General features: G+C 45.4%; 1 long non-coding RNA gene across 1 annotated transcript; it reads right to left on the bottom strand.

The window, feature by feature from the left end:
* Positions 1–4,159: 4,159 nt before the first annotated feature.
* Positions 4,160–24,581, bottom strand: LOC142004332 (uncharacterized). Its single transcript, XR_012642979.1, has 3 exons — positions 24,334–24,581; positions 6,379–6,443; positions 4,160–4,943 (listed from the first exon to the last, which is right to left on the bottom strand). It is a non-coding gene; the product is annotated as an uncharacterized LOC142004332 (long non-coding RNA).
* Positions 24,582–26,268: the final 1,687 nt, after the last annotated feature.

Genomic DNA, 26,268 nt, shown 5'->3' with positions numbered 1-26,268 from the left:
CAGAAATCCTGACCATCTTATTCTATTGGCTTTTGCAAAGTAGTTTGGATGGGGAATGGTCTTTAAACTATAAAGCAGTAAGTTTATGAGAAGCAGGTTCTCAGTTAGTCTCATATGTTTGTATCTTTTCCTCGTGACATTTGGTCACATCTCAGGAACCCTGGTTAGCTTCTTACGCTGAATTCCACCAGCCCAATTTCGACTAACAAAACCCTGCAAACCATGCACCAGACATGCAGCCTACCACTTTTACAGTGAGTTTTGTTCGTTACAGGAGCCGTTTTATTCAGCTGGACATTCTTCCTTGTTCTATATGATTTCTTGGGTTTATTTGCCATGAAATGTCACCTTCTCAGCTGAGGGAGCAGCATTTATCATAGTTAAGGGAAGCTTTGACATGCTGCGCTTTTTAACTTGGGATCTAAGCAGGCTTTTGTTGGTGCAATGCAACTCACTTGCAGTTTATTATGCTCATAAAAGATACATGTTCTCGAACAGTGGTTGCATAATCTTTATTGCTTCTAGCAGTGCTCATTGCAGAGGGAACTTGCTGATCTTTGTCCTTTGGGAAACTAATGAAACACATGTATGATGAATAAACACATGAACAATAAGGCAAGCAATAAGGAATGGGTTACCCATGTTGCGTTGTTGCCTGGAATGTGTAACAACAAACAAGGAGCATCCCTTAAGAATCAGAATTGCATGAAATATTTTATAGTAGTATTATTGGCCAGTGACAGAATAGGTATTATGAGACTTAATCTATGCTGTAGAGAATAGAGATATGCTGTAAAGTTGGTAACAGCCCCCACCTGCTCTGGCATTCATCTCCATCCGCTCTTAATGCTTCTGTGCCTTGGAAGTAACTACGGGTATGTCGTCACTATGGGAAAGATTGACTGGTCAGGGTTGAGTTTTCAGGGTTCAGTTTCATGAGCCAAGTGGGGACATGCCAAATTGAACTATCAGGGCTTGATAGTCGACACCTGTGCTCCTCAATCTCATGAGAAGTAAGGGAGGTCAACAGGAGCGTTTCTCCCGTTGACCTCCCTCGGTGAGGACGGCCAGGCAAGTTGATTGTAGATAAGTCGATTCCTGCTACGCAGCTGGCGTAGCTGGAATTGTGTATCTACAATCAATTGTTAAGGTCTAGTGTAAACCTGGCCTCAGCAGTGGGTATTCTTATTCTCAGCAGTCATTGGCACTTGGTTAATCAGCTGCTTTCTACTGACACATTTCGTTCACCTTGCTAAAGAGCCTTCTAGAATGGGAAACTATGACAGAAGAATCAGAAAAATATCTCCCTGGCAGTGAGATTTGTGAGCCTGTGGGACAGTGTCTCCACTTCTGTGGAAATTCTATTGCTTCAGATTTCGAAAAAGGAGTAGGCAGTGCATTAGCATATATGCTGTAGGTATCAACTCTATACTTGTAGGTGCATTATCTAGATGACACATGGATCTTTACCATCTCTGGTGTTTATTCCTGGGCATAGCTTTGGCTCACCCTAATGAGCACACTGGAATGTTCGGTGTAAGGCACTGAAAGGCAGACTAAAGTGAGAGCCATGGAAGGCACAGATGGCACCTATTTTCTGCAAGAACAATCAACAAACTCACGCTACATCTACACTTAAGGGAAGATTGACACACTGGTAGTCGATCTTCCGGGGTTCAATTTCATGTGCCCTGCGGGGAAAGCACTAAATCAATCTGTCATGGGGCTGCCATCAGCACCAGTACTCCTGGCAGTTGGGAGGAGTAAAGGATATTGGGAGGAGAGTTTCTCCCATCAACCTCCTGCTGTGTGGATGGCAGCAAACATTGATTTTAGATATGTCTGCTCTGGCTGCACAATTCTCATAGCAGCACTTGTGTATTTAAAATTGATATTACCTCCTAGAGTCGACCTGGACTCTGACCTGCCCTAAAAGTAGAAGGGATACAGGTTATTGGAGCATCAGTGGCAGGATCAGCAGGTGAGCAGCAGGGAGATTTTTTTCATGACAAAACTGGATTGCAGACTTTTAGATTTAAACATTTTTAGCATTGCCCCTTAGTAAGCAGCTCTCCATTTATAGAAGGACAAGCTCATCAGTTCAGATATTTGCTTTAGGTTTAGCAAGTCTTCATACTTATTATATTTGTATATATTCCTTTTCCAAGAGCAAAACAAAACCAGAACAATTTGCTTTAAAACTGCAGTGGTCAGTGTTCACTGCTACAGATTGTGAACTCCCCATAAAATTGATAGACCTCGCAGTGCTAAAATGTCTATGGAGCGCCAAAAAAGACCCCATGTTGACCTTGTTCTCAGCGTCCCAAAATCCTACTCCCATGGATAGCTGCAATTATGTTCACAACTTGCTTGAAGGGACCTCGAGATTATCGAGTCCAGTTCTCTGCCCTTGATGACCTCTTGAGGTCCCTTTCAGTTCTAGTCTTCTATGATTCTCCCACTGCCACTGGTATAAGAGACTCCACTTAAACCAATGAAATTACGCTAGTCTAAATCAGGTGGGAGAGATGGTCAGACTCAGGGAACTTTTGATGAGTTTTGTTCCTTATTAAACAAAAGCATTCGTTTACCTAAACTTTCTCTAGCTCAAAAGGGAATTTGTAATACAGGTGCATTTTTGAAGGAGGGACGTGCTTCATGGCTTTTTTTTTCCCGCCTTTGTTAAATAACATTCTTTGTCTGAAAACAAATCCACTGACAGCATTGAACTTCCTGTTCTAGTTTGACACTAGGTATATTGGATACCAGAATAACAGTGAATTCTGTCATCCAGCTAGTTATAACCCCATGTCCAGCTTCTTTAGAAGTGAAGAGATTTCTCCAGGTTTCACCCGAAGCTGTATAGTAGATGCAGAGTCTTCCACAGGGCAGGAAACTAGAGCTAGCTGAAAAATTTCTGTCACAACTTCTTTATTTTTTTTTAACCCAGGATTTCATGAAAAGTTTCCATTTTGCTTGATACTTGTTGGTTTTGATGAAGAATTTCACAGTGAAAACTTGCTGTTGAAATAGCAAAGAATCGATAGAACTTTTTCATCGAAACAGTAAACTTTCTTTTCCTTTTAGGAAATCCTAGTTTAAAATCCAAATTGAACTACAGGCTACCACAAAGTATCCTTTTCCCTGAAGATGCCTCTTCTTGACTGTCACTTCTCATCTCCCACTTTGTCAAAATGAATCCATAAAGGGCAATATCAGAGGGGTAGCCGTGTTAGTCTGGATCTGTAGCAGCAACGAAGGGTCCTGTGGCACCTTATAGACTAACAGAAAAGTTTAGAGCATGAGCTTTCGTGAGTTAACTCACTTCTTCAGATGCTGTTAGTCTATAAGGTGCCACAGGACCCTTCGTTGCTGATAAAGAGGAATGTATATGCACAGTGCTGATCATCTCGGTGGGTGAACTGAGCACCTGTTCCCATGGCAGTGTTTCCTGCCCATGTTCAGCCTCCATGGTTTTTAAGTTTCCCCCATATTCAGCCAGAACATCTTGAAGCCCACTTATTTCATGAGATCAGAGAGTGTGGTTAGCCTGCGTCCACCTCACACTGAGCCTAGGCATCTGGAATTCTGCAGTTTCTCTGAGGTGTGAAGTAATGTGAATCTCTGAGAACTCTTTCAGAGAGAGGCAATCAAATGGCTTTCCCTGTATCCTGCTCAGGATTATCTCAGTAGCTCATTTGGCAGCCCTAACCCAGCCATGGCTCTAAAGACAATTTTTCTTTTACACTCAGGATTTCAATTGCTTTGGCAATGTCCAAAGGCCTCAGATCAACACACACCACAGAGGGCAGGTGGGTGCACCTGAAATCAAAACAGTCCCGCTGATTGCTTAACTAAACAAATTTGATTTTAAACCGTGTATTTCCAAGACAGGTGCTAGTCTGCTGAAGCCTATGTCTAGCAGTTGTAAGGGTATTAGCAGCCAGGGGCAGCTGCTCATTGTACAACCCTGCTGTACGATCCATTAAACACTCTCGACTTACCCATCTTATATTCACCGTTTCCTTCTCAAGTGACAGAGTGCTGTAATTACACAGTTGTGAGAACCATTGTGAAACACCATCCAAAATAGCTTTTATTCCTTTAACTTAAGAAACAGGAAACATTTGATGCAAGGAGGAGACACTAATGTAAACGGGATAGAATAACAAGGCAGAATGGTTAATACAGATGGCCTGGCCCGTGATTAGTAGGGCGATTGTCATTCCTTTGCTGCGGAGTCTGTCTGACTCCAGAAGGACATAAGACTCGGTTTCTAATGAACTGAATGTATCTTAAATCATCTCTAAAGGCAAATTTCCTTCCAAACAATGAGTAATATTTAGCAACTTTTTTCTGCAAATCTGACCGAGCCTGCCAAATATCCACCATAACAAACCCACTGGCAACTCTATTGCTGAGGCGCTCTGGTCCGGCAACATCTGGATGTTGCTGGACTAGAGAGTCATGGACCATGTGGACCCATGCAATGTTCCTTTTACAGCTTGGCAAAGCAAAGCATGGAGCTGTGAAATCCAACCCAGTATCTTGGCTTCTAGTTCCCTTGTCCAACTGTACACCTCATTCCCTCCCTTTTCTTCAGAAAGGAGGTTAAGGGCCTGGTCACCCATGCCCAGCAGAAAGGCAGCTGGGGGAAACACTTGAGAATGTGATAAGCTACAACCAGGTCATTCTCTGCTGTCACTCACACCACCTTCTGTCCAGCACCTCAGCATGCCAGTCACACATGTAGCTGGGAATCCCTTATGTTCACTTGGCCTCTTTGGACCTCAGTTGCTGTTGCATAAATAACACCAGTTGTCGGCATTGCTGGACTTGGGTTGTACTTTGTCACTGGTGAACCTGTCAGCCATGCCAGGAATACAATTTGGGCTCTCAGTCACGAAGCTATGCAGATTGATGTCAGGTCCTCAGTGTGGCATCTTAACAAGGAAATTATATTAAACACATAATTATTTTTAAAGTAAGGGCTTTGAGGGGCTTTTTAATCACGAAGCACCTTAAATTTCACTATGGCAACACAAAACCACAATAACAGACGATTAGTACATTTCCATAATAAACCTGCTCCTAATAAACAAAACTGTTGATGGGATCTCTCATCTACATATCTTTCTCTTTAAGGCTAATTTTCTCTTCAACAGCAGTCCACACTACATCCTGAGGCAACACCATGTTGTAGACTTGAAGATTGCTGCAGTAAATGTGGATAAATCCTCAATCTGCTTTTACTCCAGTGATCTTCAGTTTAGGTTGTCAGAATCCCACATGCCAAACTATGTACAGTTATAGCATATTCCCTCTATCAGAACAGTGAGAAGTCCTGTGCCATCTTGCAGACTAACAGATTTATTGGAGCATAAGTTTTGTGGGCAAAGACCCGCTTGGTCAGATGCAATAAATCTGTTAGTCTATAAGGTACCACAGGACTTCTTGTTGGTTTTGTGGATACAAGCTAACATGGCTACCTCTCTGTTAGTTCTGTGATTGTTACAATATCAGTTCTTTATGGATGTAGTATTGATCACTGCAAATGATGAAGTGGGTCTTACCCGCGGAAGCTCATTACTTAATACATACATTTGTTAATGTTTAAGGTGCTACAGGACTGCTTGTTATTTGCATCTGATGAAGTGGGTCTTTGCCCACGAAAGTTTATACTCCAATGAATCTGTTAGTCTATAAGATGCCACTGGACTTCTTATTGCTTTTGCAGATCCAGACTAATGTGGCTATCCCTCTGATACTTGTGACTTTGTTGTTACTTCAGCCACCAGAGGGTGATGGTGCAGCAGATATGGAAACTTCTTAGTCTCCTCAAATTGTGTGTGGTTTTTTTTTAAATAATATTGTTTTAAGGAAACTTCTTTTAATTAATTTGAGATCTGCCTGGCCACACTGATCCATGCACATATAAGCTTATACTCTGTGTTTTATATGGCTCTGAATTATTTAAAAATGTTTTAAAGGTCAGTGTTCATATTAATTGGTTTTACCCAAACCCATTCTCCATCACATGCTGCCAGACCTATAGTCTGGTGAAAATTACACAACACTGCCACAAGTTGCTGAATCCTGTAACATTGCCAGTCAGACCTGCAGAAGAAGTGGAGTGATAGAAAAATTAATTAATTTTTAAATAAATGAAAAATGCTCATGGCCTTTATTATTAAACAAAGTACCTGACTATATAGATCTGTAGCTCAGACAAACAGGGCAGTGCAAAGCAATGAACGTTTGAGGTCAGAGTGATCTGGAAGTCCTACTACAAAAGAGAAGCTGCATACAATGCACAGGAGTACGCTTAAATATTTAGAGAAGATTTTATGCATGGGAAACAATTACACAGTGACTCACCGCTGGTGGGATATGGAGTAAAATGCAGGTCTCCTTGCTTCTGGCTCTGACTCACCTCTGCAGAGCTGCACAAGATGCATCTTTGTTACCTATTTGTATTTTCAGAGCAGAGCACTCAGAAGCCCCAGTCAAGGTTAGGAGCCATACCAAACTACTATATGCTGCATTAATATATATGAAAATTGTTTATTTCTGATTTTTACAAGGCCTAGTTCATTGTTTCAAGATCTCTGCACAGGTGACACATGCCTGCAATTTCTCCTCTGCATGCTCTGCAGTGAGAGAATACAGCCTGAGATGATATCTTTGGAGGGGGATGGGACAGTATTCCCTGTAAGCTAAGCACGTGCGCAGCCACTGACGAGAGAGTCAGGTGGCACCCAGATGATTAGCAGAGTGTCCGCACTGGGCAGTGTGGTGCACATCTGCACATGCCTTAGTGCATGTAACAAATTTTTTTCTGCGCATGGATGAAGAAAATTAGAGGGAGCATTGAAGTGGGGGAGAGCCTAGGGTGATCTCCTTCAGAAGTCACAAGGCCAGTTCCAGCCAGGAGAACTAGCTAGCATGGATCCAGTGGAGCAGGAGGAGTGGGGTCTGAGCCCAAGAGAATTGGTGAAGGAAAGTTAACACAAAGGGGTGCTAAATTCTGCATAATCTCCATGAAGAGAGAGTGCCAGCCTGCTGTGTGCCTCAGTACCAGGTGCACAGCTTTCCCGGACCTCTCAAGCATGTAAGATCCCTCTGCATTTCTTGGGAGAAAATTTGGAGTTTAGCTACACTGATTGTTTGCAAATCAAAGGTTGCTCAGCAACGGTACCTTTGATGAAAGTTAATAGGTTCAGTCTGTTCCAAACAGGGAGTCAGTAGGTAGTACACTGCAGCCCTGGCCCCTAGGCATCACCACTATACAAGTAATGCCTTTCATGTGTTCTTGTTTCTTATTGCCTTGTGATCTGGCCATCAGGTGTTGGCCATGGAGCAAGTTCAGATTTATTCTTGGGCATTACATTTCAGGCGAGGGTTAGGCGTGAGAGAGAATATCCAGTTCCAGGTTTCAAACACCTCAGAATGTGGGTTGTTCCAGTCCCTAGCTCAGGTGGGTTCCTTTATAAAAACCAGAAAGAGGGATTTGGATTCAGTTTCAGGTGGACAAACAGTTCAGATCTAGAGCGCTAGTTCAGGCCTGTTTCTACAGTTCTGAGGGACCTCTCAGAGGTTGTTTACTTGCATATTAACGTAATGGCTTATTTTTTATTTCTGTAGTCATAATGCCTGAAAGTCCCAGTCAGGCATCAGCACCTCACTGCACTAGCTCTGTGGTGTCCACTGTAGGGGTTAGTGCTATATCAAACTAACCACATTGTTCTGAAAATGCATTTGTTGTCCAAACCAACTAGCCCCACACAAACGGCCAAATAGCCCCACATGGCTCGTGGCAATCATGTTGAACACCCTCCTCCCCCAATGGCATTAGCCACTGCATGCACATACATACACACATTCATTATTTAATTACTATTTCTAGGCACCTCAAAACAGAGCTGAGCAGTGGTTTCTCAGCAGCGTACTCAGTCAGGAACAGCAGACGGCACATCTTGGCGCCGTAGCTTATAAACAGCAGACGTTCCACAATGGAGCTTGCTGATCTTTCATTAAAATATGATTTTTAAGCCTTTCCTGCAATAATTTATGGAGCCAGTACACTGAGTGCAATGAAAAGCCTTATTTTAAGTTGTTCTAAGGTGACTCCCTTTAATAACAAAGCTGTCCCTGAAGTAAACTGTAAGGGATTAAGCAACGAAAAGCAGTCCTGTAGCACCTGAAAGACCTGACAATATTATTTCTTAGGTGATGAACTTTCATGGGACAGACTCACTTCTTCAGACCTGGAGAATAACTAATAAATGAGTGAAAAAGAACTTATAGGGGGAAAAAAACCCTGGGAGCCTCAGTTTCTTTGAGTGGTAAATAATGTTAGCCTTTGAAGTGCTACAGGCATGCTTGTTTTGTTTTGTGAAGATAGACTAACACAGCTACCTCTCTGAGACTATTCACTATGGAAGGGATGAGTACAGCATTTTCTGGAGTTAGTGGGTTGTTTGGGCAGTGTTGGGACTGTGCTTTCTATGGAAGGATGGAGTTAGTTGGTTGTATTTTATGTTTCCGCAAAGAGTAAATAAAGTTTTACTTGAAATCAAGGAAAGTTAGAAGTACCGGCTGAACCTCTCCAGTCCGGCACATCTGGGACCTGGCCAGTACTGAAAGAGAGAATTTGTTGGACCACGGGAAGTCAATATTGTCTAGCAGCATAACCAACACTTCCACTGTTTACTGGGCTCTCAAAAGACATTTGGGGTAAAGTAGAGCTAAATAACATCACAGAACACTGAGAGCCAGGATTGGTGGCTATAAACAAAAGTTATGGGAGCATGGGAAATTTTGGCCACACCCATGATAAGTGATCGTCCGGCTAACTAAAATCATGCTGGATTATGGATGTTGCTGCACAAGAGAGTACTGGATTAGACAGGTTCAACCTGTAATTTGTAATTTTATTTTCCTAGAGCAAAAGCAGTCAATGAGTAAGATCCATTCTAGGAAATACAAAGTCAGACACAGTTTAGGGTTAGTCATTCGTTAGTCCTGTCATGCTTTAGCCTGGGGGAATCTCCGGACACGCTCAAATCAACATTATCATCAAGTGTAGTCAGTACAAAAACGTAGCCTGGAGCTGTAGTACTCTCAGTAGGGTTTATAACATATGTCTCTTTCTGTGATGCACAATTTTAAAATCTTACGTCAGATCATGATGTTAGACATGTTTTTTATTGAGAGTAATGTTGCATAGTACAATGAAAATTACTCAACTCCTCCTTTTTAAAATGGCCAAAATTAAATACTGGAGCTTGATTTTGGCATTCCTGTTTTAAATGTCAGCTGGGGAGGGGAAAAAAAATGAAATGTTTATGTCCATTCCTGGGTTGAGTTTCAAACTACCCTATGGGCATCAGACAATCTCCCACTGAAATTAGTGGAAGCTAGGTTTCAAAATCCCCAGTGTGGCTTTGAAATCCTGAGCTTGGTCTTTAGGGTAGTGGATTGCTCCCGTGGTGCTGTCCTGGGCCTCTTTTTTTTCTGTTGGTGAAGAGATTTTAGTGGTAGAAGAATAAAAAGTCTCCATAATGCATATTAAATCATAGAATCCTAGGGCTGGAAGGGACCTCAGGAGGTCATCGAGTTCAGCCCCTGCCCAAAGCAGGAACAACCCCAACTAAAACATCCCAGCCAGGGCTTGGCAAGCTGGGACTTAAGAAACTCTAGGGATGGAGATTCCACCACCTCTCTAGGCAATGCATTCCAGTGCTTCGCCACCCTCCTGGTGAAATAGTCTTACTTAATATCCAACCTACACCTCCCCCACTGTGACTGGAGACCATTGCTTCTTGTTCTGCCATCCGTCCATCATTTCTGAGAACAGCCTCTATGTAAATAATGTGAGATTACGTCAGTAAGTTTTACTGAATATTCAGATAAATGATGCTAGTCTGTAAATGTTTGTATGTCCCCCGGTATGCCCTGTCACCATACTATTCAGCACTCTTTTCCAGCCATTCTGATACAACTCCTGCTCGAGCCAATGTGAGCTGGCCAGAAAAAGAGGTAAGAACAGGAACATGTTAAGAGTGACTCAGTAATGAGGCATGTTTTCCACTGCTGAAGATATCGTTAATCGGTTTAGTCAGTCCTCTGTTGGCAAAAGGCAGGGACATTATCTCAAAGAAAGTGTGCCCAGTTAGTTTAAATCTGACTTGTCTGATACACGTCCCCACAGCTTCATGCTAATCAGGGCTGTGCCAGTATTGTATGAGGAAAAGCTTTAGCCACGTTCGTCAAAGACCAACAACTCCATGAGAAAACAAAGCAGTGCCTTAGTGCTCCCATGTATTTCTCAACAGCCTGGGTGTAACTGACTAGTTTAAGCTGCTCTCTCCTGCTCTTTAGCACCAATATAGGGGCTTTGCTGTGTATGCTCATGTTATCAGAGTGACTCTTCTATGGGGGTAGAGGGGGCTATGCTAAAGGCACAAGGCTCAAATCTGATGTCTTTGGGTACATCTACACTAGGAAGTAAAATGGAATTTATTAAAGTCAACCTTTTACCTTGCCATTTGATGCAAAGGATGTTTATGCCGTACCTGCGTTTGTCTCCTCCTTCAAGGCAGAGCTGTCCCATCCATAGGACAAACAGGCAGCCGCCCCCGTCCTGCACATTTGTGGGCCCTACAGTGGTGTTTTTTCCACATCTGGTTAATTGGGGCTGAGGGTCAGGCAGTAGGGGGGTTGTCTCCCTTCCCCACTTTGCACCACTGCATCACCCTCCTGGCCTGCTGCTACTCTCTTCTTTGCAGGGGCACCAGGGCAGGGGCAAGCAGCCCAGCTTCAAGGTAGCTTGTCTAGGTATAAGGGTAAAGAGCCTGTACTCAGATGACATCCACCATGAGCTGGATAAATTCCATAAATCATATGAGCAAACAAGTGAAAATCTGAAATTCACTTCCATATTACTTGTGAATTTCTCTCTTCGCTTTCCACGGATATTGGCGTTAGCCAGTGTTCTCTGTAAGCTGGCTGCTTGTGCAGTAGCCCAGAAGAAATTCCAAGGCCACCCAGCTGATTAGAAGAATGCTCACAGCTAGGTTTTGTGTTTCTATGGATGGTGCACATTCGTGCATGCCTCAGGGCACATAACATATTCCATTCATGGATGGAAAAAATCCACACATGGATGGAAAAGATTAGAAGGAACATAGGGGTGAGCTAATAATTTTTGCCAGCAATGTTCCCAGAAGGAGAGTCACACACAATTGTTCAAAATATTAACTTATGCAACACTTCACGATCAGTTTTCGGGGGCTGTTTTGAAAGGTTTAAGTTTAACAGTCATCACATCAGGGAGAAGAAAGTAATACCATCTGACTTAAATTATAAATTGCATGCCACAAACGGGATTATGAACAGAAAGTTCAGAGTTATGGTGAATATTTGAGAGTGGTCCCTGCTCAGTTATGTTTGTACACACAACTGCTCATCAATTCATTTTATGTAACAATCAAGTTAAAAGAAATCAGGGTCTGCTATGGATAACTTGCAAACAGAAAGAAGGGCTAAAATCCATGAGTAAGCTAGTCTCTGCATACATTTCACACAGGTTTACACTGGAGGATCGTTAAACCACATGAAATAATTTAATGCTTTTGAATATTTGTTTGAATAGTGATACAGGCTCTTTGAAGGTACAGGTTGTGATATATGACAGCAGAAAGAATATTTTCCTTGGTTATTTGACAAAGTCTCAGACTTTCTTTTACTTTTATAACACAATAATTTGGGCTTTCTCAGTATGTACATTCTTTGGATTGCCATCTGCACTAGAAATGTTTGTGTGTTAATATTGAGAGGTGTACTTCTCTTAAAAGAGGAAGGGTGATATCCTGCCCACCTTTGCTATCTTGAATAAAGAGAAGAGGATCTGAGGCAGGAGGAAACAGAGCCCTTTAAACAACTGCACCTGACTTAGCAATGCTTTCTCACACATAGCATGTACAGGTTAAACCTCACTAGTCTGGCACCCTCAGGATTGGGCCAGTGCTGGATGAGGGAATTTGCCGGATGATGGGAGGTCAATATTGTCTAGCACATTTCAACACTTCCCCTGCTTACTGGGCTCGTAGAAGACATTGAGGGGTAAATTACAGTTAAATAACAGCACAGAACAATGTGAGCCAGGACTGGTGCCTGGAAACAACCTTGATGGGGCCCTGGGAACCTTAACCACACCCCCATAAGGGGTTGTTTGGTGAACTAAAATCATGCTGGATTATGGAGTTTGCCATATGAGAGAATTCCAGATTAGAGAGGTTCAACCTGTACAAGCCTTTCCTACTGGGGAAAGAATTAATGGAGGTGGTCACTTAGCTCAATCACAGTGCACTCACCTGAGACATTACAAAGAACAGCTTAATCTTGTTTTCATATATGAAAGCACCCCTATTGTATTTACTCATGATGGAGAGAACAACACACCCAGTGATCCACTGTGTAAATCAGAGGTTCCCAAAATCTTCAGCATCATGCTCCCCTCTTAACTGTTGAGAAGCCCTCATGCCCCCCACCACTTGTTTACCATCATCCATCCCTTTTTTAACAAAAAATTCAATTCATAGTTTAAACACAAAAAATGGATAAGTTATTTAAAAATAAAAGTAAGCACAAAGAGGTGCTGGGCCCAAAAAATTAATAAAACTCTAACTTACTATCAGAAACACAAGGAATTTAATGTGGAGGAGGAGGAGGAGCCCCAGCCAGCTGCTCAAGCCTACTGCCCTGAGCATCGGCCAGCCACGTGAGCTGTAGGCCCACTAAATGAGCCTCGCCAACTGCAGGCCTAAGCTGCTCGAGTGCCCTGGGAGCCCAGGCAAGCCACCTGAGCCATAGGACAGCTGCCGAAGCAGCAGGACAGCAGCCAGGGCCCTGGCCAGCTGGCAAAGCTGCAGGCTGCCTGGTCTCAGCCCCACTAGCGATGGGCTTGCTGTGCAAGATGTGGCCCCGCTGCGTCAGCTGGGCCCCCTGCCCATCTGAGACACACACCTGCCAATAAAGCCCCAGGAGCCTCTTGCTTGAGCCACAGTGGCCTCCCCCACTTCCTGCCCACCTGAGCCACATCTCAGCCCACCCCACAGCTGCCCGGGAGCCACAGTCAACATCTCCCCCACCCTGGGGTGTGCATGAGAGCTGATGGAGTCATAACTAACCCCCCACCCCACCCCTGGGCCCATGAGTGAGAGCTGCCTGAGCCACAGCCAGTTGCCCCCCTGGGGCCATGTGGCAGAGAGAGCTGCTCAAGCCACGACCCCTGCCCCATGGCCACCCACATATGAGAGAGCTGCCAGAGTTATGGGTGCCTGTGTGGGAGAGTGTGTCCTCAGCCATGGGTGAGTGTTCCCCTCAGCTGCCTAGGTGCAAGAAAGTGAGCCAGGGCCCCCCCCAGCTCCGTCTGCCACAGCTGACCCCACCCACCTGCACGTGCGTGTGAGAGCCACCTGAGCCACAGCTCACCCCCCCAGCTGCCTGCACACACGCCTGCGAGAGAGAGCCTCGGCTGACACCCCCCCCCAGCTGCCTGTGCCATGGCTGACACCCCCCCGCGTGAGTGAGAGCCACCTGAGCCACAGCTGACTCCAAGCTGCACGTGAGCCGCCTGAGCCACGGCCGGCGCGCCACCCCTCTTCTTTTTCCTGTCGCGTGTGAGCGAGAGCCTCCCGAGCCATGGCCGGTGCTCCACCCCGCCCCCCTTCCCGTCACGCGTGAGTGAGAGCTGCCCGAGCCACGGCTGACCTCCCCCTTTGCTGCTGTGCGTGTGAGAGAGCCGCCCGAGGCACGGCTGACCCCCTTTCCTGCCATGCGCACGCAAGCAAGAGCCGCCTGAGCCACGGCCACTCCCCCTTCCCCACGCGCCCAAGCGAGAGAGCCTCCTGAGCTACAGCTGACCCCTTTTCCCCGCCACCCACGCGTGAGCGAGAGAGCCACCCGAGCTACGGCCGATTCCCTTTCCCCGCTCCCGCATGCAAGTGAAAGAGCCGCCTGAGCCATGGCCAACCTCCCTTCTCTATGCGCGAGAGAGAGAGAGCTTCCCGAGCCCTGGCCGACCCCCCCCCCTTCCCCGCTGCCCGCGTGAGAGAGAGAGAGAGCTGTCCGAGCCACGGCTGATCTCCCTTCCCCGCTGCCCGCCTGCCTGCACGCAAGAGAGAGCCGCCCAAGCCACGGCCGACCCCCAACCCACTGCCGCGCACAAGATAGAGCCGCCTGAGCCATGGTTGACCCCCCTTCCCCACCACGCGTGCGCGAGAGAGAGAGACTCCCAACCTGCGGCCGACCCCCCTTCCTTGCTGCGCGCATGAGACACAGCTGCTCTCTGTTCTCTAAGCCGTGCGTGAGAGAGAGAGCCGCCCAAGCCACGGCCAATTCCTTTTCTCTAAGCCTCGCATGCGAGAGAGAGTCCCCCGAGCCATGGCCGATCCCCCAGCCGCCCGTGAGAGAGAGCCGCCCGAGCCATGGCCGCCCCTCTGCTAGCTGTGCATAAGAGAGAACTGCCCAAGCTATGGCCGACCCTTTTCTAGCCACGGCCGCGTGCAAGGGAGCTGTCTGAGCCACGGCCCCCTCCCCCAAGCCACGGCTGCATGCGAGAGCCATCCGAGCTACAGCCTCCCCCCAAAGCCACACGCAAGAGCTGCCCAAGCCCTTGCTAGCTCCCCCCCGAGCCTTGTCTACACCTCCTTGGCCGCGCACAAGAGCCTCCCAAGACACGGCCGCACCCCCTTGGCCGAGTGCGAGAGCTGCCCGAGCTGCAGCCAGACCCCCCCAGCTACGCGAGCCACAGCTGCACCTCTTCTCTCCATGGCCCTGCGAACCACAGCTGCACCTCTTCCCTCCATGGCCGCACAGGAGAGCTGCCCTACCTCAATGGCTGCACCCCAATGGTTACACCTTCAGTCCCCCATTCTCCTCGCTTCTTTTCCACTCCATCCCTTTCCCCAACTTTATTCATGTTTGTAGGAGGGCACTCTAGGTAGTTGTTCGTAGCCATCTCCTTTTTATAGTGGTTGCAAGGTTGCCCATGCGAAATGGTAGGGACTGCTCACGGTGCCCTTGCATGCTGAAGGAAGAAGGATTCAATTGGTAGTTAAGCATCTGAGTTTGTGATTGAGAGTGGGCTCTTTCTTGGAGCGGGGGGGAAATGAAGAGGGGAGGCTGAGTCGCCTCATGTCCCCCCCCCCCGAATTTCTTTACGTTCCCCATTTGGGAAACCATGGTGTAAAGAGTTATATCAAAAGGCCGCTGTCACAGCAGTAGGAACAAAGCTTGATGTTCCTTGGCCTAGAGGCTTCCATGAGGGCAGAGCTGTTCATAGCTCGAAGAAAAGAGAAGTTGCACCACTCATGCCTCATTGACCTTGAATAACATCACCCCCGCTGCAGTGCTTAGCTATTTGTAGGGTTGCTGTCAGTACCACCTTTTAAAAGCAGGTAACGTAGCGGTAACTCTGATGGGGAAACGATGTTAAGTGCTTGTAGTACCTGTCCGAAACCAAAACAGAATAAGTAGTTCTGTGGCACCTTTAAGACTTACCATTTTATTTATTAGGTAATGAGCTTTTGTGGGTAAGACCCACTTCTTCAGATTCATCACAGTAGTTTATCTAGGTATAACCCTAATGAGCCTTTAGTGACTTTGATAAAGAGTGGCTTAGCTACCCAATAAATAAAATTGTTAGCCTGTCAGGTGTTACAGGACGCTTGTTTTTTGCAAAGCTACAGATGTCACTCTGAGACTCGTGATGCATGTCTTATTCACAGGCGAGCACATGCTCCTGCACTGGAGAATCTGTCCTGTGGCTGTCTGCTGCATGTCTTCACTGAGGATGCTTCAGTACCATAGGCACTGTATGGTGCTACAGGGACTTGTCCAAGTCCCATGGGATCCCACACTTTCCAAGAATCTACACAGCACTGTGTACATTTCATTCTGTGCTTCATCCTATATCTGTTGTGTTCTGTGCCACGTGTTTGATTTTGCACAAATGTGATTTTGGTGTCTGGTGTGCTGCAACATGCAATCCAGCATGACTTATTGCCCTAGAAGAAGGATCTTGTAAATATAAAAGACTGTATATTCTGTTGAAATGTTCTGAGTCTCTATAGGCAGCTGGGAGTGATTATGATATTAAAATGCCATATTACTCGCTCCTAGGAATAGGTTTGATAGTTATGCCCTCATATTTACTGGAGGGCCTATCTTGCAGAAAATAAATTAACAAGTAAATCACTTGTCTTTCTTCTACAAGTGTGTGCCCAGTAATCCTTGTAAATGGAGTATGACCAGTAATGACTGGCCTAATAGGAAGGGCTTTAAAACAAGAAAGGAATACAAAATAATAATTGTTGTTCAAGGAAGTGAGAGAGGTTCCTGGTCTACTGCTATTCATCTTGCCCACAGAGGTGTCTATGAATGCATTGAAGTCCTGTGGCCCCTTACAGATGAACAGATATTTTGGAGCATAAGCTTTCGTGAGCAAAGACCCACTTCATGAGGTGCATCTATGAACGAAATGAAAAGAAAAGGATGAAACGAAAGCTTATGCTCCAAAATATCTGTTCATCTGTAAGGGGCCACAGGACTTGTTGTTGTTTTTGAAGATACAGACTAATATGGCTACCTCTCTGATAGTTATGAATGCATTGAGCTTGATAGAGTTTGGGGCATAAGGCATGCAGACTTCCAGAACTCCCCTGCAATCTAAGGGGATACTCACTCTTAGCTGTACTTCTGATAGCTTGTATGCAGCCATTTCAGGTCTTTCCACCTTACACTTGGTTTTAAGGGTCGCAAATAGGGACATGTACTCTAGAGATGAGCATTAGACAGACTGGTCTTTCAGCTACACCAAACCAACGCCTTACATTCTTCTCAGTCCTCGGCAGGGCCAATCGGGGAGATTTAACTCCCTTCTCATGTGCGCGAATTTTTGCTGCTATCAGAGATCATGCTCTCTCTGATGAGGGGGAAGCGGATAGAGAAGACCCATGAGACACAGAGAGGAACGCTTCAATCTTGATGACAATAGACTGTTGGCCTCAATCTTTCAGTACGTGTAAAAGGATTGACATGAGCTTCAGGCTGGCTAGAGTTTGCTCTGCTTTCAGTGGGAGAAGGGCAGGAAATAGGTAGAGCTTAGTAGTGTAAGCATAGTTACTTGTGGTATAAACATCACTAAGGAAGAGATCAGCATCTAGAATCATGACCCCTTGCGGCTCTGTTACATTGTTTCCATGATGATCTGTGATAGAGGAGCTGGTCAGACACATGACTCATTTGAACTGCACCCACTCAGGGTTCCAAATCCATATTTGGTCATTCAGAGTTCTTTCCGTTCCAAGGAGGTAAACAGGGCTGTGTGTTTCTTCAAAACAGGGCTGCAGAGTTCAGAGTCCACATCATTGCAGCTTACTTGAGTCTTGACTTACAATTGGCATAAGCTGCAAGTGTGGGCAGCGTATAATGGGTGAATCAAGGCACCTGCACACAGCAATCTTGTTCTTAATTAATCCCAGAGCACCCTGCTTCCTGTGCACTGAATGGGGTACGAGTCTAGTGGAAAAATTAAGATGTGATCATATAATTAAAGAAAGTATTATGATGTATACGCACAGCAGGGTTGAATTAGATTTTCTTGGTCCACCTTAATTCAGGCATTTTCTAAATGTGAATGTTTAACTTTACAGCCTGACTATTCTGCAACAGAGTTTTTGTGTATGTTTTTGTAGCCTTTAAATTCTGTAGAGGGTGGCATTAGTAATTCTGTTCTTTTCTTCTCTTATTTGTGAAGTGTTCCATGGTTGTTAGTGCATTATTCACTGGACTGCTCTGAAAATATCCCATGATCGTGAGATTTGTTGATGAAAGATTATTTTAAACTGCTTTTTGTTACAGAGGGGTAGCTGTGTTAGTCTGTGGCTTCACAAATAACAGTCCCGTGTCACCTTAGGCTACATCTACACTACAGAGTTATATTGAGATGACAGCTGTTATTTCAAAATAATTTTGCTAGCATCTGCACTGTGCATGCGCTATTTCAAAATAAATTCAATATAGCAGGTGCATTGTTTCACAACAGCTAACCCTCATTACGGGAAGAATAAAGCTTATTTCAAAACAGGAGATATTAAGACGCAGAATAGTGCTATTTCAAAATAAGCCATAATGGCTCCCAATGGCACTATTTCGAAAGCATTGCATGTCCTGTACTGTTTCTCCATGTGAAGTTAGGCAGAAAAGAGCAAGTGTAGCCTAGCTAAAGATGAGCAACAACAAAAAACCGAAAAATTCTCAGTGCTAGTCAAACCAGGGAAAACTGCATTTAGTGATTTATAAATAAGCAAAACATTTTTCATTCTTTCTTTGAATTGGTTGAAAACGATCAGCTTTTGCTTTGCGAGCTCTTGGGGAGTTCTGCCAGGGTGCACTTTTCTTAATGTTTTCATAAAAAAAAAACTGATGAAAGTGTTAAAAAGAATTATGCAGATGAGCATGCTCCAGGGACTATTAGTGCAAAGTTTCATGTGAGGGAAGGGAAAGCAGTTGTGGTTTTTTGTAGGAAAAGGTCAGTTTTCACATAGCTTATATCTTTATCGTTCAGCTACGGCAAAGATACGAGGGAGCTTGTATGTGTATCTCCCACCTTATCTTCCTGACTTCCTAGCAGGTAAAGATCATGGTGTTGTTTATCATAACTAGAGCTTTGTCCAATCACTGGAAAATTGTGCTGTGGCATCGTACTGCTTCATATAGGGCATTTTTACCTTGAGACCTCAACAGGGTTCCCTTAAGTTGAGCACTTGGGTGGCCACCCAGGAGAGATTTAATTGCCACCAAGTTGATTAGCAGAGCACCCACCGCCAGCAGCATGTGTTTCCATTGGTGGTGCACATCTACATATGCCATGGTGCACATGAGAAAATTTATTTCAGCCATGGATGGGAAAAAATAGAGGGAATACTGGACCACAGGCCAATATTTTATGATTACCTTACAAACACAGCTACACATTTGTACCACTTAGAGCACTTGTGATAAGAGCATGTTAAAAGTGAACATAAAATCCTCTTTGCTCACCCTTAGATGAAGGACTGCTTTCTGTGCTTGAAGAGAAACCGCTGCTAATAATGCACAGAGCCAAACTATTTTAAAACACGGCTACTAACTGCCTTAATGTGCCTGTGTTTCACTGTATTTAGTATTGTTCTTAATCCCTTTTGCTGGGGAGTCTATGTGGCTGCAAACCACTGCTGAGAGCCTACGGTTCATGGTAAGCTTGTGTTCTGTCTCTATCACACAGCTCTGGGTTCTTTTCGGATTGTGTGATGGAGAGGGGATTTCCTCTGGAGCACTCCTCATTGGCTCACTGCTTGTCTGAGGGCTGGTACTTGTGCTGAATTGGGGCCAGAATGCTCAGCAGCTTGCATTCTTGAGTCCATCACCCCAATAGCCAGTGGATCCCTCTTGACCCATTTCAAGACTCTGTGCAGAAGAAATGCTCTCTGCTCTTCAGTACCTCTTTCAGATTAGAAAGACCTGTGTAGTATGGAGATCCCAAACAGCAGATGTTGGTCACAGCTGTTTCTTTTCTTCTTTTGTGAGCTGCTTGTGGAGACTCAGCAGAGATCTATGTTCTCAGTTTTAGCCTGGGGTCCTGACATTTTTCACATAGCTTTTGCAGCACCAGTGTGTAGGGCAGGAAGGCAAAGCCTCCTGTGTGTTATCCTGTTTCCGTAATGCCAGGCTTATAGTATACGCTCCCCCAATGCACTCAGATACCACAGCGGTGGGAGCCACATGGAATAATTGCTGTTGCCTGGGCCTTGTGAGTTTGTTCTTTAGACTTCTGAGAAAATTTCTCAAGAGGGCAAATCTTTAATCTGTCTCATCCCCTCGTGTAGTGCAAGGAACACGTTTCAGTGAATGTTGCCTCTAGCCCAAGCAGGCTGTCCATATAGAAGTAAGGCAAATGCTGACATGACCCATCATAATCAACTCCATTTGCAAAACCCTGTGCACCTTCAACCAGAGGTTAAAAAGCACAGGACCTCAAATCCTGAAATCAGGGAACATCTCGAACCCTGTTCTCTACACAGACATGAGCTGGCATATTTACATGTTTCAAATGTCGTCTTCCTGTAGCGACAGGCAATCAGAATTATCATTCTAATGGAACGCAGATAATGCTGGGATCTGTTTGATTAGCAAGGAAGAAGGCCTGAAGTATTGCTCTGTGAATACAAAATGGGAAGTAGCTGTCTAGGAAGGAATACTACAGAAAGGAATCTTGGATTATAGTAGACCACAAGAAAATACGAGCCAACAGTGTGACACTGTTCCAAAAAAAAGCAAACATCATTTTCAAATGCATTAACATGAGTGTTGTGAGCAAGAGACAAGAGGTAATTCTTCACTCTAGTCTGTGCTGATTAGGCCACAGCTAGAGTATTGTGTCCAATTCTGGGCACCACATTTCAGGAAAGATGTGGAGAAATTGGACGAGATCCAAGAAAGAGCAACAAAAGTGGTTAAAGGTCTAGAAAACATGACCTACAAAGAAAGACTGAAAGAACTCGGTGTGCTTAGCCTGGAAAAGAGAAGATTGAGAGGGGACGTGATAATAGCTTTTAAGTATCTAACAGGTTCTTACAAGGAGGAGGGACAAAAATTGTTCCCCTTGGCCTCTGAGGATAGGACAAGAAGCAATGGGCTTAAACTGCAGCAAGGGAGGTTTAGGTTGGGTGTTGGAAAAACTTTGATTAGAAAAAAATTTGTAGCTGTCAGGGTGGTGAAGCGCTGCAATACATTGCCCAGGGAAGTTGTGGAATCTCCATCAGTGGAGATATTTATGAGTAGGTTAGACCAGCACCTGTCAGGGATGGTCTAGATGGTGGTTGGTCCTGCCAAGATTGCAGGGAACTGGACTTGCTGACATCTTGAGGTCTTTTCCAGTTCAGTAATTCTATGATAGTTACTACTGTTGTTGTTCTCAGGATTGTCCCCTTTGGGCTCCTTATATCCTGCACCTGGTTATTCCGAATATGCCTTCCTTTCTCCTGAAGACACTGAGTTTGGCACACTGGGATGTTGCACCCTGCAATGCTTTTAGTTGGGGGCGAGTAAAACATAGTCTTCTTTTAAACCTATTCTGATAAGAACTTTTCTTCTAGCTAGGGAAGTACCTATATTTTTCATTTGACTTACTATGACTCTCCAAAGTCTTTTTTCTTACAGCGGTAATATTAGTTGTTGAGGGAGGTGAAATACATGGTTAGAATCATTTAGTCAAAGTCCTTACAGTGTCACTTGTGCAACAGTTTAAAATTAGCTGGTCAGATGCATGTTCCTGAGGACCAGAGGGGACAAGGATACCTAATGTAGCCAGTTTGACTCAACAAAAAAGAATTAATGGAAATACCCAGCTCCTGAATGCAGGAAATACGTTGAACCGGCCTTTTCCTCTTTTTGTTGCACAGGGAGCCCTGACAATAGATTCTGTATCTCACAGCTGTGTTTCTGCACTGTCTGATGACTGTAGCATGTCTACTCTGACAGACACAGTGTCTGCACCAAAAAGTGCTCAGGAAGGGCCCTGCGCAAGGCGGATGACCTGCCTTGACACACCTATTTTGTGTTATATCAATAGCATAGTGCAAACGTCAGCAAGAGCATCACCTCCCGCCAGCAGGACCTGTCCATGTAGATGGGCCATCAGGACAACTGAATTTCCTAGGTTCATATTAGAGTGTCCTGGGTGGTGTTTCCATGAACAGAAAGGAAAGCAAGTGAGCAGCATCTGCCTGACAGAGAGCAAATATCTTCTAGTGCTTGATGAAACTTGTGTTTGAAATGGTGTGACTTGTCAGTGCTTTCCCTGCAATTATATAACAGGAGTGTTGTGAGCAAGACATGAGAAGTAACTCTTCTGCTGTACTCTGTGTTGATTAGGCCTCAGCTGGACTACTGTGTCTGGTTCTGGGCACCAAATTTCACGAAAGATGTGGAGAAATTGGAGAGAGTCGAGAGACAAGCAACTAGAATGATTAAAGGTCTAGAAAATATGCCTTATGAGGGAAGATTGAAAGAACTGGGTGTGTTTAATTTAGAAAAGACAAGGCTGAGAGAGGACTTGATAGCACCTTTCAAGTACCTAAAAGGGTGTTACAAGGAGGGAGAAAAATTGTTCTCTTTACCCTCTGGTGATAGGACAAAATGCAATGGGTTTAAATTTCAACAAGGAAGGTTTAGGTTGGACATTAGGAAAAAATTCCTAACTGTCAGGGTGGTTAAGCACTGGAATAAATTGCCGAGGGTGGTTGTAGAATCTCCATTATCGGAGATATTTAAGAACAGTTTGGATAAATATCTAACAGGGATGATATAGATGGTGCTTGGTCCTTCTATGAGGGCAGGGGACTGGACTCGATGACCTCTTGAGGTCCCTTCCTGTTCTAGTGTTCTATGATTCTATATCATGAGAACTCATTTAACATGCCAGTGGGAAGAGCAGCCGTGACTGAAACATGAGCTGCTTCACCGTGTATCAATTACAAGCCTGGCAGAAATGGAGGGAAAGAGGGTCAAGGCTGCAGGAAATGAGATGCAGAAATACAGATGATAGCCACAGAAAACGAATGAGCAAGTGATGGTTTCTGAACACGGGCTTCATTGTTCAGCGAATCCATCTGGCCTAATAATTTCCATGTCAGGAGTTTATAAACTCTTAAATCACAGGATCTTAACCATCATGCTATGCAAATTGCCATGTCCATCTTAGCTGTATTAGGAAGTACCAGCAGCAAATGCTTGAATGCGTATTGCTGCCAGTCTGCCACTCTCATTGATTCCTTCAGATCCACATTCTACAAGGGAAGGAGTTGGCAGACCCTGCGTCCAGCTTCTCCTGAGTGCTGGTTAGTACTGGGAGGGAAAAGGTTCTGGGTAATGCGTAGCACAGAAGAGAGCCCTCTGGGGACTTCCCAGGACCCCTTGCCACTGGCAGGAATTGCACGGCTGTTACTCTGCACGGTGGATTCATGTGTTCTGTTTCCAAAAGTTCTAAACTCCATTTCCCAGCAGGCACAGAGGCAGCCTGAGCTCTGTCATTTCTGACAGATAATTATTGTAGATGTGAGGCATGGAGGTGCCTTGGCAATAGGCAACAATATTATTTTTAAATAAGTCTGACATGTACGACTCAAAACCCAACAGGCTACAAACAGGTTGTCCCAAGGGGAAGGTGGGGCCTGGGCAGCCCCCTAACCCCATGCAGCAGGCCCTAATCTTTCCTGCTGTGCTTCCGCCTTGGCCCACTCTTCAACCAGCTCAGCTCAGGGTTACCTGGGCTGGCAGTGGATGGTAGGAACTCCCCTCTCCTCCCCTTCCCTCCCAGCACTCACCACGTGGCACTTTGCTGCACCCTCCCTGCCCAGGGAGAAGTAGGACTCAGCCGGCCAGAAGGGCGCGGCGCAGCAGCAGGGAGGCTGCTCAAGCTGCATGATGAGTGGAGGGGGGACACCGGGGGTTGGAGACCTGCTGCAGCTGTTGCTCTCCTCCAGTGCCCCCGCCCAGCCCCTGGTAACTCCCCTCCTCTCTCATCCATAGCACAGCTGGGGCGGCTGCCACGAGGCCCCTAAAAGCACAGGGCCTGGGACGGGACAGCTCTGGCTCTAAACATACACAGTTCTGCACCCCTGAGTCCAGCACTGCCACTGGGTCTGCTTCCAAACCCACCAGCAGTGCACTTCATTCCCGACCCTGCTACTCTACAGTGGGGCCCACCCAGGGAACTCAGCATGCGCCTCCGCAGTCTGTCCTGAGCAAAATTAACAGCGGGGCAAAGCCAAGAGATGGCCTAGGGATAGTGGGATGAGTGACTGTATAAAGCCTGATCACCAGGAGGCGAGTGGGTGAAGATCAAAAAGGGACTTTGGGAAGCTTAACTGTATTAGGGGAAGTGACAGCAGATGATTTCGGACAAGGAAAGGGAGTGAGCATGTAGATTGGTTGTTCCCGGCTGTTTCTGTATTTTGAAGTAGCTTACTGCAGTATGACTTCCGAGCAAGCCTCTCTGTTCCCAGGGTATAATACTAAGCAAAGGACTATGGGCTTCCCTGGAATTCTATTTCTGTCTCCCACGCAAGCCTGGTTCTTGTGTAAATCACATGGAAAAAACTCTGCAGCACAAAGCTCCTGTGTGACTTTCCTAAACCACCCAGGGGAGCTGCACTCACAGTGTTGTCCCATCCTGGGTGTCTGCTCAGGTGCAAATAAAGGATTTAAGGAGAATTTAGGTCTCACCTGAAGGCCCCCAAAGCCAGTGAGAGCCTCTTCAGTCATGGCAGCAGCCTTTAGGTCAGGCCCAGTGTTTGGAAGGTTCTCAGAGATGACACCACATAAGCCATTTAAGTATGGCCCCTGTTCCGCTATGGGATAAATCAGTGATTTACAGCTGGTGTGCCAGGAGAACTGTCCAAACAGGTTGCAAAATTTCATCCATTTCCCCTCACCGCAGTTCTTTGCAGAACCACTGTGAGGGGACGTGCTGTTCCCGCAAGACCCTGTTCGCACCAGGAGGCAGCTGAAATGCTGCTTCCCAGCCTGAATGGGCTAGCGGGGAGCCCGCTCCCCCTCCCTGTTCTGGCCAGGGGGAAGGGAGGGAGGACGAAAGCCTGTGGGAGCTGGGACTCAGTTTAAATGCCACGTCCTGGCTCTCACAGGCTGGCAGGAAGGGGAGCCTCCTTGCTGGCCCCACCTCTCAGAACATCCCACTTGTTGTGTGCACTGTTGTGTTGCAACCCCCCTAAGACTGTAACCATAGTAAATGTAATTATATATGACATTTATAGGCAATTGATTCAGCTGAAAAATATGGACGTGCCGTGGAATTGTCTGTCTCATTGAAGTGTGCCGTGTTGTGGAAAAGGTTGGGAACCAGTGGAATACAGGACTGTGGCAGGGCAGAGTCTCTTTAAAAGCCTGCAAACAGGCACAATGGTCTGCCTGCGTGGATCTCAATGCGGGATTGGGGTCTGTATTAATATATTATGTTGTTGTTTTATTCAAGCCAAGAGCTACTGCATGGCCTTGTGCTATGGGTGTTTTTCCCCCAGTCCACAGATCCTGGTGTGTCCAGTTTAAAAGTGAGTTAATGTAGGGGAGGGGAGCCATTGCCAGTTTTTGCAGGTCTGCACTTAACAGTTTACAGCCAGGGCAGGCACATAAGCCAGAGCCATCCGGCTACAGCCTGAGGGCTGTGACTAACATGTATAAAATTGAACAGATTGCAAATGAGTATCTTTAGGTGAAAGTCAGTGGGTGCTCCCTAGAGCACAGCTCCGGCAAGAGCTGACTAAACTGCAGCAAAAGCCAGCCGGGAGCTATTTAAAGAGCTGGCGAGCACCTGGATTGCAATCAGTGTTGCCTGTAAGCTGTGCGCTTTGGCATCCACCCAGGAGAGATTTGGGTGCTGCCCAGCTGATTAGCAGAGCGCCCACAGCTGGCAACATGTATTTCTATTGGTGGTGCACATCCACTCATGCTTTGGTGCACATAACAATGTATTCCACACATGGATGGAAAAAAATAGAGGGAACATTGGTTGCAATAGACAGTACCTGTAGGAAATTTTATGTTACTTTCATCCCTAAAGATGCAGTCAGCCCTTGCAGTCTTAACAGGATCAGAAAATGGAGGCCATATCCTGCATAAGGACTGTGAGGGATGTATCACAAAACAAGCATTAGAATGGAATCCAAAGAGAAAGAGGAAAAGGGGATGTCAAACATACATGGTGATGAAGCTTCCTGGACAAAGTAAAAGCAGCCAGTTTAACGTGGGATCAATCAAGACTATCACCAAGGATTGTAAGAGATGGAGAAAGACTGTGGAGGCCCTGTACTCCATTAGGAGTTCAATGGATTAATCCTCATCATCATCGTCCCATGGGGCATTCAGATATTTCCACATTTGTCCTTACCCTGAATTGGGACAAAGTGTCAGAATCTGGAAATATCTCATGGAACTGAAATGTATTAATTCAGACACATCAAAATGACCCTTTCAAAATCTTCCACGTAGATTATGCTGAAACAGTAAAATATTATAAAATTAATGAAATCAGAGTACAATGAAATAAAACAAAACAAGTAGAAGAGAAACAATTCTACGTTATCTAAATGAAATGAGATAAGTCTAAATGAATTGTTTCAAAACTTTTCCATCAATTTTTTTTTT

The sequence above is a fragment of the Carettochelys insculpta genome, chromosome 31, assembly GCF_033958435.1.
Source record: "Carettochelys insculpta isolate YL-2023 chromosome 31, ASM3395843v1, whole genome shotgun sequence".
In the NCBI taxonomy this organism is placed as follows: domain Eukaryota; kingdom Metazoa; phylum Chordata; order Testudines; family Carettochelyidae; genus Carettochelys; species Carettochelys insculpta.
This window is presented reverse-complemented; position numbering and strand designations above follow the sequence as displayed.